Below are 15,000 nucleotides of genomic sequence, written 5' to 3'. Positions count from 1 at the left end.
ACTGAAATGCATTTGCTTTGTCCAACTGCAGGATAAAATGAGTACTCGAAGTAAATGCTCTGTTTTCTGCTGTAACAGGTTTGTGGCTTTGATTAAGATTCCTGTTTACAGGCCAGCCTGGTAGCTCAGCAGACTATTGTTATCATTAACATGCTGACCCTCGGCGATACCACGGGAGAGTGTTTCTCCCTGCTGAGGATGGCAGTTTGCATTGTTCAGGTAGTCAGATGTAATGATGCATTTGAACAGGGTGTGCATGTGGGGGAGGCTTGAGTAATCCCATCTCTTGGTGGAGTAGGAAAGCAATGGTGATGCTAATTATTAATTTTTTTTTTTTTTGTCTGCACCATTCCCTCAGGGTCAAGTTGCATAATGATCCCCCTTTTGTACAAAAGTGATTTTTCAGCATGAGGAGGGTGATTTCCTGCCTAAAATCCTTCTGATGGATTTTTAGCAGGACTTGTTCTCATAGCACATAAATTCAGATGATGCAAAAAGTCTAAGTGAAGACTTTGTTGTCTGTCTTGGTTGTTTCCCCCTCTTCTGGGCTGGCAGAGTTTTCTGCAAGGATGGTTGTGTGGAAGGGGCAGATGAAGCAAGAGAGGGGAAGAGAATGTTCCTCAAAGGTTTTGCCATCCATGGTGGGTGATGGCAACATCCCAGGCACTCCCAAGGGCTCTGGCCCTACTAGGAATTCAAGCAGGCACAAGGCAGGAGACTCCCACCCCTGGGATGTAGGTCTGCCCTGATGCCAAGCCACAGTCACTAAATATAGGAACAGAAAAGGAAATACACCAGGAGATAAGTGTGACCAACTTTTAACTTGTGCTGAGATTCCCTCAAGTTTCTTCTTAGTAACATTTTTCTGTTCATGAGAACGTAGGTTGAAATGTTCCTTGCGCTCAAAAGTTCTCATACTCTTGATGGTTTTAGATGCTTATTACTCATTTTCAAAGTGTTAGTGCCAGTGTTAATGTAAGTGGATTACTCCAGTGAAGAATTGTGGGGAGTGTATTTGTGTTTTCAAGTAGATAAGAAAACATAAATCTCATGTTTAGTACTGCTAGTGATTGCAGTCTCCTCAGCCAAGGGTCCTACAGTGGGTTGGAAAGGAGCCCCTTGGTTTGTTTTCCTCCATTGTTGAGGGAAAGAGACATTATAAATGGAGATTGCAAAATCACTCATTTAGTCTTCCTTGTGTTATGTACTATAATGAGAATTTCCTGGAGTTTGGGTCTTGGTTTTGCTGAAGATCCAGCAGTTATTAGAATGCTAAGCTGTGTGGTGCAGTGTTTAACGTAGACAATGTAACTTTTCCCGATAAATGCCCATCCCCTCCCCCACAAGCTGGAAAGCAAAAATGACAAGTACTGTAATGTTGAAATTGGATCCAAAAGGATTTAGCAAACTGAGCATTTGCCATATTTAGCATCATCAAAGTTCCTTCCTCTCATACTTCAATGATGCTTTGCTGATCTTCTGATTAGTCTGATATGCTATTTCTCTTAAATCACCTACACTGTCATTCCTAAACCCTTCCGTTTGTCTCTTCTCGGGTCACATTCATGCGTATACTTCATGTGTATAGGTCTAAACTGACTATTAGGGAAAAAAAATTCTAAAGTTAGAATGTGGTTTTGGTCCATACCAGGCTGTGCCATTGATTTGTTCAAGAATTTGTGATACTGTGTTCCTTTCCCTGGGCATTGCCACTGACAGCTTGTAGCAAAGTCAAATAAGATGTTTAACAAACCACATGTCCTATCATTTTTAGCTTTGCCATTGTACCCTTGTGGCTGTGAGCCATAGACAGATCCAAGGCCTCCTCCCGTGCGGTGCAACTTTGTGTTTTGTGTGTACACGTGTGTAGCCAGTTCCACATTTTTCTCTCTTGCAGTAGGGTTAGCTGGAGAAACATGTGCTGAGCTGAATAGAACAATGAGGGACTGAATTTTGAAAGGGGAAAAAAAAAAAGAAAAAACAGTTTGGGATTTTTTTGTGGCAGGTGAAGGTGCTTCATTATTCTGGGGCCATTCCTTCAGGGAGGAAGAAGGTGGGCTGTCCTGGTGAATGAAAGCCACAAATGTCAGTGTCCCAGCTCAGGTTGGTCAGAAAGAGAGCACAGCTTGCTGTGCCACTTGATATCTGTCTCATCTGCGGTGTTGCCATAGGCTTTTTAATGCCAGCTGCAATAATTAAAGTCAGGTATTGTTGCTATGTATTACAGAAAAAAGAAAGGAAAATAAAAATTAAATCGTTTTTTAACTCTCTTTCAGAATCTGCCCTAGCTCAGGTCATCTGAGCTCACAGTTGTGCCTCTGGCAGGATGGTTGAAAAGCAGGGCGATACCATGCTTTGAGTTAACATAGAAATATGGTTGAAAAACATGAGTTGAAAAAAAATTAGTTTAACATGAGTTAAAAAATATAAACAGAGGGTTTATTTTCATTAAAACAACCAAAAGAAACTGGCCTGGGGACAAAGCCTGAATTTTAGCCTTGCTTTGTCTCCCACTCCTTCTCAGTCATCCTTGTTCCCTGGCATTTTTTAGCAGTTACCGTCACTCTCCACGTATTAACACCTCTCTGCACAGTGCCCATTCCTTCTCCTGGTGGGCATTTAACAACTCAGCCTTAGTTCTGAAGTGTCAGGGTGCCTGTGTGGTGGCAGTTCCACTCTGTGCCCCCTGCCTGCTCCTTGTGCTTGCCCCGCTCCTCCGCGGGGTGGGCAAAGCAGAGCAAGGCCAGCATGTGCCATGCTCCTGAGCTCAGCCCGCCCGCTGCCTCACGGGAACTTGCCCGATTTTGCAGATGTAGTTATTGAGATGGATCACGATAGTGAGGTGCCTGCCAAGCTGTGCTGTTTGCACAAACACACTGTCTGCAGTTTTGGTGCGGCGGGGCTCGACACGAGGATTGCCTCGTTTCACGGCGCTAGTTACGGCACGTGTCGCTTCCAAGGTGGGGAAAACCATTTTTAAGGAGTTTGCCATTCTTTTGGCAGGGGAAAACCATACTAGTGGGAAAAACCTAATTAAGACCAGTTGTACTCAGGTCTTAGCAGAGTGTTTAACTTAAGGCACTCTGAGTTAGTCCCATAAAAATCAATGGGATGATGTAAAACAAGTCAAATAACACCACCTATAAAATCTAAGTAATAACCCAGTCACGTAAGCGGCCTGCAAGCCCTTGAGAGGAACACAGGCTGCCAACATTTTCAGAAGTGATGATGATTTTAGGTCAATTTCATTTTGGGATGCTCAATAAGAGTCACTTTGTCAGGAGGTCCTCAACAGTCCATTCCCTGAAAATGAAGTGTGCCCAGCACTCCATCCAAAAATTAAGACATCCTAAATTATAAAAACTGCTGGCCACTCATATGCTTATTTTAGGAACCTGTATTCTTCCCCAGTTTCATCTGCAGGATTCCTCTTGAACTGAATTGGTGTTCATCAAAAGGAGAATTAAAGTCCTCAAACCTGATTCTCATTTAAACTAAGGCCACTTTTGAGTGGTTTTGCAGCAGTTAGGCACTGTAAAGTACAGTTTATAACCACCCTAATACTCTGGAGCAGTGCAGAGTGGCCTCAAGAGAAGTGAAATTAAGTCTGTAACCTGCTAACTTGCATCCCAAAGGTTGCTTTTTCCATGCAAACTGCCCTACTGTGGCAGTCTCCACGCTTCTGGTGGTACCAGCAGTGAGCACAGCCCAACGGGACAGTTGTTTGTTTCAGTATGCCACTCCTCACATTTCTCCCTCAGCTGTATACTTCCTCCTTCAAGGGCTTTATTGTTGTAGTGTTTCAACATCGTTCTCTGCACTCTTAAAGACAGAGTCGGAAGGCTGCTGTCTGCTGATCTGCAGCAAGGGGAGTAAAGCTGCTCTGGCAATTTGAGAAAAACAAATGTAACTGTCCTGAGTCCTCTGAAGGAAAACTGAAACATAGGTGGCCAGATGGTATTCCTTTTTCACTTAAAAATCTTGGTTTCAGGGAACTTAATTGATGCCCTCTGGCCTTTTTCCTTTTTTTTTTTTTTTTCTTCCCCATTCTAATTTTGAAGAGGCTCCCTTGTGAAACAGCAGAGCTTTCCTTGAAACTGCACAGGACATGAACCTGGTTTTTAATCAAGTAACAGAATCCACGGCTTGCAATAGAAGGTCTGTGCGTTGCATGTATCAATTAATGCTTATTAATCAGTTTTTGCAGTTAGTTGAACTGCAGGCCGTAGTTGGAAGCTATTAGGGAGAGAGTTGTGAGAGGAATACTATTGCAGCACTACACCCGGGTCTGCTGTTTGTGTCCTTTGGAATCAAGGTGTTTGTATAATGAAGTTGGCATGTTGATATATGATCTATTTTTTAATGTCATTACAATTTTAGTTCCCTCTGCCTTTTTGTCATTGGGTTGCATTTAAGCACAGCAAGCCCAACTTTAAACTTCCTTACTCAACAGCTTTATTAGTTATAACGTACCGTGACCTTTCTCAACATTCTTAAAGAAAAAGATACAGTGTAATGTCACTTTACTTTGCTTATTGTTCTTTGTTGTGGTGAACAAAGCATTTTCTACAGTGGCTATAGCACATAATTATACAGCTTTCAATAGCGGTGTCTTGGCACATATCAAAGTTCAGAAGAGCCTTTAGAAAAAAAAAGATGTTTTGTGGCAGCCTAGGGAGGGTCTCATCTTTCCTTCAGAAAATAGTTCAAGGCTCTTCTGTCAAGCTTCCCTACTTAGAGCTTTTTCTCCTCCTGCTTCATAAAGTTTAAAGGGGATTCAGTGGAGTTCTATGATCTATTTCCTTTGAAAGATTGTTCCTTTGCACAGAGAAGTCCTTTGACTTCAAGAGTTCACAGATTCATGTCTTTAGGTATCATATGTCTGACCTTATCAGTTACTCTATTTAATGTAGGAGAAAAAGTCTCAACTCTTTGTGTTTGTCTGTTTTGCCTCTGTGAAATGATTTGGTGAAAAGACCATCCTTTTTAACACACCACTGAGAGGCCGTTTCTGACTGTAACCTACCCTGTGGTTCTTCTAAAAAAAAAAAAAATTGTCCTTGTGTTTTGTGTATGGATGATTTCACAGTGAGAATAGAATTATACAAGGACAGACACACATAAAAAAATCTTTTGCTCTTTTTTCCTAAATGATCTATTGGCTATTTTGGTGGCTGCTACTCTGGTTCCCCAACAGGCACAACCATTTAACAAACACAGAGATAGCGGCTGGAGTGCTGGGCCAGCAGTAGGTTTTCCCTTGCTTCGACCTACCCCAAAGGCCTTCATAATTAATTGTCCTTCAGAGATGAGGAAAGTTCAGAGACAGTGTGTGTAGCGATGTCTATTGTCTGACATTCAGTTCTCCTTCCCTCAGCTCTTTTTCTTCATTCCACAAAGGGTTATCAATAGGAGCAGGGAGCAAGCTCTCTTCTAACAGCTGCTGGTGGTGGCTGTAGCTTTCTGTGGAAGGTATCATTGTGTTCAGCCATCTATGGATTAAATGGCTGGAAAAGTTCTAACAACCCTTTCAAACGGGCGTGTTTATTTCATCTAGATTACACAGACCTATTTAGCTAATTAAAAACTTTCTCAGAACCCCTTCTCTCCTATTCAAGGCAAGGAAAAAAATTAAAACACTGCTGTAATTATGAAGAATGGCTGCAATGAAACTTCGTTAAATAAATGAAAAATTCGATCTGTCAGCTTTGATCCAAACTCACCCAAATAAGCAGAGGCTTGTTTGTTGAGTTGTTCAGTGGTTTTGGTTTGTGGTTTGTTGGTTTTTTTTCTTAGAGGGAAACAAGGTGCACAGTAGAAAAAGCATAAAAGAAAACATTGATATAAGCTGAAAAAGAAACAAACACTCGCTCAATTTAAAAAACTGCCACAGCTCGTACTGTCTCTGCTCCTAACATCAAAGTGCAAAGACACTGGAGTTTGCTAAACAGATTATTAATATTGTTGTGCCTTCTGTGATTAATTTAGAATCCACTGTGGCATAATTATTAAACTTCATATACAACAGAACAAAATTATATACGTGCTTCCTTGTTTTCCCTGATGATATGCTAAACAAAGATATGGTGGGGTTAGTAGATAGGCAAGAAGTACAGTCAAATTAGAGCTGTTTATTAACAATCACTATGTTACTGCTCCAATTAATTGGGCGAAGCCAAAAAGGACAAATACAATCATTCTTCCACTGAACAGTTTAACTAGCAAATTAGGGGGGTTTTTAATTTTTTTTTTTTGTCTCAAAAAAAACCTCCACTATGGACCTTCACCTGCATTCTTCACAAATACACCACTTTGCAATGGGAAGAAATAATCATATAAAACATTTTCTGGGCTCCATCTCACTTCCTGACTGTTAAGAAGGACTGCACAACAATCAAGATCAATTATTGTACTGATTAAGTTATTATGTCTGGCATTTTGAAACAGGTTTTCTGTATTTAAGAAGAAATTGCATACAGAGTAGATGCAGCTAATACAGTAATGCAAAAAAAGATCATAAAAAATTAAAGTTATTCTTATGAATCTTTCATTAGAAGCAATGAAAAGGGACATTGGTGAAGCCAAGTGCTTTGTTCTTCTGAGCTCCTCTTGTAGGTCCAGATCCTGGAAACAATTACGTACTTGAATGTTCCTTCTGTGAGAGTCCCGTTGGCACCTTCAGCCTATCTCCTGCCCTTTCATGATTTCCCCACTTTGGCCTGTGGCAACACTACTAGCAGCCTTGTTCTGCTTTATCAAACGGATGTTCCCTTTAAAAATCGACAGATTTGTGTAAAAAAAAAATATATATCACAAAATCACAGAGCTGTATGGAGGCAAACACTTGCTTTTATGCAGGAAGAACTGTTGTGAAATGATTTAAGGCTACTCAGAGCCTTTCAGATTACTCCCCACCGCAAATAACATGTTAAGTACTAAATTACCCTAAGCGGTGTTTTATTACTGATCAATAAAATAGTAATCTTGTCTTTTAGCATGGAAAAATATTTTAGCTGGGTTTCTTCTAGTTTAGTTCAGGGATAGCTGTAAACCAGAAGGCAAAATCATTGCTGCTGTCCCTGAAAAAAAAACCAAACCAAACAAAACAAACATATTGAGCCCCATCCTTATTTGTTTCTAGCTTTGCTTTGAGGGAATCCTAGGATTGTTCCAGCTGAATGGTGTTGGGTTTCTGTTCCTCTGTGTGTGTGTGAATGTAGTGATGGCGTGCTGTGGGGTTTTTTGGGGTATTTGTTTTTCTAGTTTTGCTTCTTTCACAATTATTTACCGGTACTCATCTTTATTGCCCCCTCCTCTTCTCAAACGAAACAAAACAAAAAAAAATTCCCCTTTACCCCCCTGAAAAAAAAAAAAAAAAAAAACGAAAAATAAAAGGAACCCACAGAAACAAAACAAAACTTGGCAAACTATTCTGACTCCTAGTGCCATTTCATTTAGCATTCAACAAGGGGTACTGGGAATTGAAACGTCAACTGGAGATCGAGAAAAGCACCAATTTATATTGTGTTAGCCTTGCACATTCAAGATTTCTTTTGCTGGCTGCACACATTATACCCAACATCTCGCCACTCTCTTGTGGCAGTTGTGAGGAATGGCTGTTCCTTCCCGTGTGTGTACTACAGGCCTCTAAAGACCCTTATTTATTCTCTCCCATGTCACCTTGTGTACAGTCTGGTCTGTGACACTGATGGTGATTATGTCATTATTTTGCTCTGGGGGCTTTGGCACATCTGCAGAGCTGATGCACATCTTCTTTGTTACGCTGGCATACGTCCCATATCGCAAATGCTTCATTAGCCTTACTGCCTGCCTCCTTGCCAGACAAGAATACCCAAATCCAAGCTTCTTTTTCCTCTGGTCTTTTGTGTCTGTGATGAGCCTTTATTCATCTTCCTAGTTCTTCCCTGTTTTCTATTTTTCTGTGTAAAACCGATTTCCAGATGTCCGTCGTTCTCCAAAATCCCATCGTGGATGAGGAGTGAGAAGCAAGGTGAATTTTAACCCATGTCATCCCTCACTCTCTTAGAGTCTTATCCCTTACAAGGTGAAATGCTTTTTCTTTCATTCTTTAGCTAGCAGGAATTCGTTTGGCAATTTTAAAACCTGGTGTTAAAAAAAAAAAAAAGGAAAAAAAAAAGAAAATAAATCAATAAATCTTACCATTTTGTAAATCCTGGTTGTGGTAATGGGTAACATGCAAGTTGCACATGTTTTTTCCAGACTTTCTTCATTTCTTCTAGCTAACATAGCTAATTTCTCACTCAGAACTTTTGGAGGAGCAGCACTGTCTAATGAAGGTGGAGGGTGTTCATGAGACCTGATCAGCTGAAATTTCTTGTATCTGTTTTAATGTGTCACATTAGAAGGTCATAGAACATTTTGTACTGTGAAAATTGAGGAAAATGTTTGATCTTCTGAACTTCATCTAAGCTGTTCTATATAAATGTCATACCAGAGAGATGTGAAATAGTAGGTTAGCTTACTAGCTTTGTAAGATTTTTCCCTCTGTTTCCCACCCACCCCATGCTTTTTCTTCAAGACACGGAACTAAATTCTGGGCTGGATTCTCAATGTCTGGTGTAAATCAGCTCCAGCAATCATTGCAGCTAATTAATATATGCCAGCTGAAGAGCTGTCTTTTGTTGTGTTACTATACAGTCAAGTGTGTGAATATATTTTAAATGCTAATTGGAAAAAAGTTTCATTTAATTTTTTTAACTACACATTAAATGCAGCACTGAATTTAGAGTCACAGAGCCGTCGTGTTCATGGATGTGAGGTGGAGGGTGGGTGTTGTTTTTATTTTTGTGAGGCACGCTTGCCAAAAGAGGAGATCCCAGCCAATGCTGTCTCACAGTGCAGGGTCAGGGCTGTGTGACTGACTTTAACAGAAGCCTTACAGATAGGATTGCCCATCCTATAGGACTTGGAATAGGTCACCTTCACGCAGAGCCCTGTTTCCTTGATACATTCAATGTGTTTTAAAATGGACGAGAGTCAGGCTCTCATGATGTCAATTAGCAAACTGTCAAAATACTTCGGAAACCGTGGGAGAGGTTTAGCAGCGCTGTGACCCGTGCTGGTTTCTGGGCCAGCTTTCTGGGGTCCTGCCCTTTCTCAGAGCAGATATCCCTGGCCTGAGAGAGCAGTGGCAGCCCAGGTCTGCTCGCAGGCAGGCCTTGCAGCATTGGTGAGGAGTGCTGTGGGGATGCTGTTTTCAAACATACCTAAATCTGTAAGGGCAAATACTGAGGTTGTGAGGAAGTGGCAGCAGGACATTGCACAAATCCGTGAGGACTCAGTGTCCTTCACCTGTGTGAGACAAAGCAAACCTGAGAGCAGGAGGAGATGTAGTTTGTAGTGGTTGTAACATTAACAACACAAAAGTGAAGAAATACCATTCAGTCCAAGCGGGAGGCAGTCTTTGGAGCACTGGATTGCTTACTTACACATAGCCCATCACCTGCAGCACCAGAGTATAGCTGAATTTTGTGCAGAGAGAGTCTTCCTGATAGGTAAGTGTGGGTGGGCGAGAGATAGAAGGACAGCCAGAAGGGCTGGCCAAAGGTAATCAGTGTTTTGGAGATGATTTCTCCCTTTAGATCTGGAAGGGGCAAGGTTCAGCTTTCTTATCTGCAGAGGGGGAAGGTACACGGGCGGGCTCTGACTCGTTTTGTGTGCCCTCTGTGGGGGGGCTGTTTCAAGGCTCTGGTGGAAATGTGCTGTCAGAAGAAGAGCTGTCCAGGTGGTGGTCCAGAGTGCTCAAAGAGGTGGCCTTGAACTTGTTTCTCTAGTTAGTGGAGAGGCTTTGTAGAGAGCAGCAAACCAGGGTGGCATGATCTCTGCTGCTAAGCAGACAGACTGCTGCGATTGGGACTTAGGCAGAACTGTGGCATAGACATATAAATGCATTTAAAGCAGTAGTCTGCAACTTCAGAAAGTTTTTAGAGGAGAGAAGGGAAAATAAACACCGCAAATGAAAGGTCTTTAAGTACCAAATATCAGTGTTCAGCGGGGCGGGGGGAGCAGGGGCTGGAGCAGCTTATCTCTTACAACTGCAGAGAGAGCTGGCTCCATCAGATGAGGCCCAGCCTCGAGGTTATCTAATCCACTGCTGTCTGGAGTCGCACCATTTCCTTCCGCAAGGGATAAAGGGGACTCAAATGAGAGGCAGCTCAGCCCATCAGCATGTAAGACTTTGTCTTCTGGCCTCACAGGCTTGTGAGCCTCACTGGTCCCTAGCAGGTCCTGCACTGGAGCTTGTAACAGGGTGTTTGTAGCCCAGTTTGGCCAGCTGCATGCCTCAGGATGGCATAGATGGAGAAGTTTATCCCATCATGATGGGCTCTGGATGCTCATAAAAGCATGGTTGCACTGGGAGGAGATTTTTCAGAATTGTTCAGTGAGAGCATAAGCTGGTGGAGACAGCTTTATTTGCAACACCCCTCACCCATAACCATGCACAATTTCCTTCCCCTGCCCTTACCCTCTGCCACTGGAAAGAGGAAAGGAGGTACCCTCTGCCAGAGGGCATGCTTGCCATCTTCATGACACCCCCAAAAGGACCCTGGTGACAGCCTGCTTCCCTGCCAGACTGATTAAACACCACCTGCTTCCCATCCTTCTCTCCTATGTCCCTCCTCACTCCCCCCAGCCCAGCCCATGCAAACCGAGGAGGAAGAGGGCACAGTTGGAGCTTTTCAGGGCCAGACACAGAAGACAAAGGTGATTGCAATGCAGAGAGATGGGAAGTGTGTGCAAGAGCAAGCAACACCAATTTTAGATGTTACTGTACTGTCGCTATATATATATATATATGTATATATATATATATGTGATGTATTCTAGGCGCATAATCATTTTAAACATCGCTTCTACTATAGTGTTAGTGGTTCACCTATGGAGCCAAATTCTACTGAACATAAAAAAGTCCTTGCAAAATACAAGTTCTGTGAGCCACTCTGCCTCTGTATCCATGGTCTAACCAGCAGTTTCTGCATGCCTGAATCCTTCACATGTGGAAATACACCATGAAAGCAGAGAACTTGCTGCTGGTGCAAGACATAAGCTGCTCATCTCGGTCCAGGCTGTTCCTCTCAGTCCTTCTGAGTAACACATCACATTCCTATCTGGTAGATGTGTCCAGGAGAGTATGCAATAACCTCTCTGCTGAGCCAGAATTAGGTGGTCATCCCTGCACTCACTTTTCTGGACAGGTTTTTTGTGGGCGCCTGTATGTGGTACCTGCCAGAATTTGGCAGCAGGGTACAGAATATGCTGCTTGGCATTGTAGGCATTCTCTTGTAGCAGATTGCATTTCACCACAATGGACTGAGTTAAAGTTAGACTATTCTTGTGTGTGAGAGTTTTATTTTTTCTTCGGTTTTTGTATGAGACAGCTTCTGGAGTATGACAGTAACCCCTCCAGTGGTTCTTTCCTACATTTCCCAACACACACTAAATGCCCAGCTAGCATAAACTGTAGGAGCCTTAGTGATTTTTCCATTCTGTGGCACTGCCACTGGCAATGCAGCAAGTTAAGGGCAATAAGTTTCCATTAGAAGCCTCTACATCTCATGCAGTTCTAATTCATCAGTATGGCTGAAGAGGAAATTTAATAATCTTCTAAGTAAAACACTGTTGATGATTTCTGAGGACGGAGAAGGGGAGAACTTCAAGGTGCAAAAAGTCTAAACAAATTGGAAATGCTAAGTCCTTGTTATTTTGTCTTACCTCCCTCTGCTCCCAAGTCTTACCAAGGTTTGTGTTGGTTACGAGCATGTTGAAGCCATGGTGTTGGCATGCCAGAGTAGCTCTGTTTCCATGACGGAGCGGCTCATCCCTTGCACCGTGGGCGCAGCAGGTCCGGGACAGGGATCCCACAGGGTGCAGTGCTGTGCGTGGGGCAGGATGAGGAGATGGGGAGATGGGGAGATGGATGCCCCCAGGGAGCACCCCGGGAAGCAGCAGGGCTGGGAGCCCCAGCGAGCTGCAGCAGCGCCATTTGCACTCAGCCGCCAGCGGCGCTCGGTGCTCCAGCCGCGCGGGGAGCCTGCGGAGTACTTCCCAGTCTTTATTTGTGGAAAAGCTTAATTGAAATGCAAGTGATTAAATCTAATGTATCATGCAGTATCCATTTTCACTGCACTACCACTTTCACTTCCCTGATATTATCAGGCATATCGGCAGCCCCACTGTCAGGTTTTTTCCTTGTAAGAGCCATGCCCATTCTCTCTCCTCTTTGTGAGCTTGGTGGAAGAGATAACAGTAAGCCAGCAGTAGATTACTAGTGCTCCAAACTCTCCTCATGGGATAGGGGATCTCAGCTTTATTTTAAACAAACACTTTTAAAATACATCCTTAAATAATTTTGCAGCTTTTTAAAAAGAGTAAAAAAACCCTACACTGCAACAGTAAATGCAATAAGCAACCTCTGTTGTTTGCCTAATTTTTCTCTTATGAGTTGGACTTGGACAAATGGTTTTCCCTTTCCAATACTAGGGCTGTCCCAAAAGAGTGACCTTCTCTTTGTGTAGCACAATGGGAGAACAGACTTTCCTAAACAGCCACCCAGTTTCTTGTCCATTTTTTTCTCTTTCCAAAAAAATCTATTTCTTAAGAGTTTTGTGCAGCAGGAGTTGTGAGAGGAAACTTGAAGGCAAAAAATGAAGACTGTGGTGGCCCCAGAGAGCTACTGCTGTAGCCAGTGGGATTGGGACATGTGTAGAGGTGGGCAGAATGGCATCCTGCATTCTCTAAAGGTGCTGGTTGGGAGAAGAGTGTGTATACTAGAGCATCCAAAAGTTGAGGTATTTTTCCTTTGTGTTTTTAAAATAAAAGCATCCTTTCCAACTATTTCCCTCTCCTCATAAGTGATAATGGAAGAGGCATTAGCCTTTCCATTGCCTGAGCCAGCCTGTTTTTTTTCTAAGAGGTGTCCAGGATGTTCAGCCAATTGAGTGATCTAATTAGCTGAAAATTGTTAATTTCCTTTACCTTATAAAGCACCTAACACAGAAACTGTTAAATAATGTTAAGTGTCAGACTTAAACTGAGAACATTGGGCCATATGCTGCTGTGGCTTTCGCGCCAAAAAGTGTAGCAACTTACTCCAAAACCTGCCTCCAATTCCTGTGTAGAAGCCAAAGCCTCCTGCTTGATATGCTGCCACACCAACTCACAGTGCTAAGATGGTCCCACACAGCAGCTCACTGCACTTGGAGAGCAGGGAATGTGCGTGAGGAGAGGGGACAGTCTGGATGGATGTGGCAGGAGCCAGGACACCAGCGAAGTGTTGAAGACGCTGCCCTTGCAAGCCTGGGAGATCTGATGGTGGGGCAGTGCTGCTGAGGGCATCATTAGCCTGGAAAAGTCACCAGATCTGTGCCTGCAGCTCCTGATAGCACAAGTCCTGCTCTGCAGGGGGCCAGGGGGATAGGTGAGTTGCCTGGAAGCTCCTTCTTAAAGCAGGGTGGTCCCTGGGTTGGTGGAGTGCACTCAAGGGAGGGGTTGGTCTGAGTGTCACTAGCCTCTCTGAGCCTGAGAGAAGTGGCTCCAGAGATAGTGTCATGTCTTACTGCTAGGGAGGGATGCAAAAGGGCTTGTCCTTGATAAGTTTCCTACAGGACATAGAGTGTGGATACGGGAATTTAGGTGCCAACTCTCCCCCAAAGCCCACAGGCTTAAACTTTCTCCTGTGAGAAGAGGCTCAGGGCTATGTACGGGTCACACAAGTGGAGTTTCTTAATTATCTCCTTCAAGAAGGTTTCTTTCTGCCCCCAAAGCTCACCTTACACTGACTTTGGGAGTCAGGGGTGCCTGTGCCAATCGAGTCTGTGCTTTGTATGAGTTTTCCAGGCAGAAGTATTTCTCCTGAATCCCTTCTGCTGTCGCGGTACCTGTGTTGATGTGGACTGCTGTGTGCACACACTAAAGCTCTCTGATCTGGAGCTACCCATGGAGAAACTGCTTCCCCAGTAGTGGATTCATCATCCTGGAGAGGTTCTCCAGCACCTGTCTAATTGGTTGCTGTTTATACCTTAGCCTTGGGTTCCCTACAGAGTTCTTCTGTATAGCCACTGTCTAGATCATCCAGCAAGAAGAGTGATCTGGCCTTGCCCCTCTCATCCCCTCCAGCCTGTTTACTCCCATCACCACAACCTTGTGCTCTGCAACGTGAGCAGCCTTCACCAGCCGAAGACCTCTGATCCTAAGTCCATGAGAGATTTTGGCTTTTCTATTTGGCAAGATGACTTGTTGCCCACCAGGTCAACATGAATAAAGACTTTTAAAATCCATAGTGTCCTGCAATTGGAAAAATTGGAAAAAACATTCTTGAGCTTTCTATGCTGCATTTCTTTATTTCTGCTCATAGTTAAAAAAGACCCGAACTCACACATACCAAGAATTCTACTTTATATAAAATTTGAAAGTAAAATCAATCCAGGTCCAATCTTATCATTTTTAAAGTATGTTTATCCAGCTTTGTAGTAGGAACAAGCAGACTGTTTGAAGGCCACATAGTTTTCAAACCTTGGTTGCAACACGTTACCCCATTTTGAAACCTTCTTTATCTAGCCGAGAAAACTAAAATCTGTTTGACAAAGTAGCACTCCAGCCAGTTTATCTTGCAATATGGCTTTAGCTCACAGAGCCTATTGATTTCCTTAAATTAATGTTTACAGAATGCTACTGAATTTCACTCAACGGGACATTGTTCTTTTGAAGCTTTGTAAAATATGATACAGAGTGTTACTGCCATTTGTTCCTTTGCTAAGACTGATGAAACATTTATTTTTTTAAAGCGCAGCCTTGAACTATAGCTGTTTCCTACAAGTGTGTTTACTCTTGGAACATTAGTAATACAACACACTATCAGACTCCAGCACAATACCACAGGCAAAGTCTGTAGGTACGCTCTGGCCAGCCTGGTCGTAGAAATGGAGCTGAAGTTTAACACAGATTAGACACCGTATGAGA

The 15,000-nt window shown here is 43.0% G+C and overlaps 1 protein-coding gene across 1 annotated transcript in view; it reads left to right on the top strand.

Moving 5' to 3' along the window:
• PROX1 (prospero homeobox 1) overlaps window positions 1–15,000 on the top strand; it is a 49,815-nt gene that overhangs the window by 22,279 nt on the left and 12,536 nt on the right. The window lies entirely within an intron of this gene.

This window comes from Haemorhous mexicanus, chromosome 3, assembly GCF_027477595.1.
Source record: "Haemorhous mexicanus isolate bHaeMex1 chromosome 3, bHaeMex1.pri, whole genome shotgun sequence".
Lineage (NCBI taxonomy): Eukaryota > Metazoa > Chordata > Aves > Passeriformes > Fringillidae > Haemorhous > Haemorhous mexicanus.
The sequence above is the reverse complement of the archived record's forward strand: the minus strand, read 5'-3'. Positions and strand labels throughout refer to the sequence as shown.